This window comes from Rhinopithecus bieti, unplaced genomic scaffold (genome assembly GCF_001698545.2).
Source record: "Rhinopithecus bieti isolate Rb0 unplaced genomic scaffold, ASM169854v2 scaffold_28460, whole genome shotgun sequence".
Taxonomy (NCBI): Eukaryota; Metazoa; Chordata; class Mammalia; order Primates; family Cercopithecidae; genus Rhinopithecus; species Rhinopithecus bieti.
In genome coordinates, this window is record NW_016812820.1 from 191,829 (window position 1) to 193,879 (window position 2,051).

The following is a 2,051-nucleotide window of genomic DNA, read 5'->3' on the forward strand; positions in this document are numbered from 1 at the left end:
AATGGGGAGCAAACTCGGGAGAAGCTGGGAGAACAATTAGATTATGATGTAGATTTGACCCTCATGAAGGAGAGAAGTAAAGAAGGAATATTGGGTGCAGGACTCCCTGATGGGGAGTCTACAAGCCAAAACTTCTATTGGAGGAGTCCCCCACTTTAGTATCCTTGCCTTGCTCCATCACTGGTTGGGAGCATTGCTGGGAAATGGGACCCCAGCGCAAAAGTGGTGATGGATTTCAGAGCACAGCAGCTGAGGCTGTGGGTTAATTATACTCCTCATCATGGGATATCTGAAAGGCTGGATTTCATGGCCACCACCATCCCCAAAAGTCAAACATCTATTGCCAGGGAGGATTAGATTTATTATTTATGTCTACTTTCACCTCATTATTATGTAATAGAAATAGGTAATATTTATTAATCACTGTAGCATATATCTTTATATATTTAATCCTTATTTAACCCTTATTCACTTTTAAGTGAACTTTTAATATGCCTATGCTAATGATAAGAATAAGGAGACAGGGTTATTAAATAATGTGGGAGAACACATAGTTAATAATGAGAAGGGGATTAAAATCTAAATATTTTTGGATCCCAAATGAACAACTTTTGCTATAAAGTTATCCTGCCCAGATAACATTTGAAGGGGTGCTGAGATGTAGGAAAGTCAAATGGCAGGTCAGAAATCAAAGACACAGGGATTCCCAGAAGAGAAGGCCGAATAGGAACAGCTCCGGTCTGCAGCTCCCAGAGAGACCAATGCAGAAGGCGTATGATTTCTGCATTTCCAACTGAGATACATGGCTCATCTCACTGGGACTGGTTAGACAGTGGATGCAGCCCATGGAGGGTGAGCAGGAGAAGGGTGAGGTGTTGCTTCATCTGGGAAGCACATAAGGAGTGGGAGAACTCCCTCCCCTAGCCGATGGAAGCAATAAGGGACAGAGCATTCCGGCCCAGATACTGTGCTTTTCCCGCTGTCTTTGCAACGCGCAGACCAGGATTACCTTGGGTGCCTATGCCACCAGGGCCCTGAGTTTCAAGCACAAAGCTGGGTGGCCATTTGGGCAGACACCCAGCTAACTGCAGGATTTTTTTTCATACCCCGATGGTGCCTGGAACACCAGCGAGACAGAACCATTCACTCCCTTGGAAAGGACGCTGAATCCAGGGAGCCCAGTGCTCTAGCTCAGCAGATCCCACCCCCATGGAGCCCAACAAACTAAGATTCACTGGCTTAAAATTCTCACTACCAGCACAGCAGTCTGAAGTCAACCTGGGATGCTCCAGCTTGGTAGGGTGAGGGGCATCTGCCATTACTGAAGTTTGAGTAGGCAATTTTCCCCTCACAGTGTAAACAAAGCTGCTGAGAAGTTTGGACTGGGCAGAGCCCACCATAGAGCCACAAAACCACTGTAGCCAGACTGCCTCTCTAGATTCCTCCTCTCTGGGCAGGGTATCTCTGAAAGAAAGGCAGCAGCTCCTATGAGGGGCTTATAGATAAAACTCCCATCTCTCTGGGACAGAGCATCTGGCAGAAGGTGAAGCTATGGGCGCAGCTTCAGCAGACTTAAATGTTCATTCCTGCCAGCTCTAAAGAGAGCAGTGGATCTCCCAGCACAGCATTCAAGCTCTGATACGGGACAGACTGCCTCCTCAAGTGGGTCCCTGACCCCCATGCCTCCTGCCTGGGAGACGCCTCCCAGCAGGGGTCGACAGACACCTCATACAGGAGAGCTCCTGGTGGCATCAGGTGGGTGACCCTCTGGGACAAAGTTTCAACCGGAAGAAGCAGGCAGCAATATTTGCTGTTCTTCAGCTTCTGCTGGTGATACCCAGGCAAACAGGGTCTGGAGTGGACCTCCAGCAAATTCTAGCAGACCTGCAGAAGGGAGGCCTGACTGTTAGAAGGAAAACTAACAAACAGAAGGCAATAACATCAACATCAACAGAAAGGATGCATACAAAAACACCCTATCTGAAGGTCACCAACATCAAAGATAAAGGTAGATAAATCCACAAAGATGGAAAAAAAAAAAAAAAAAAAAA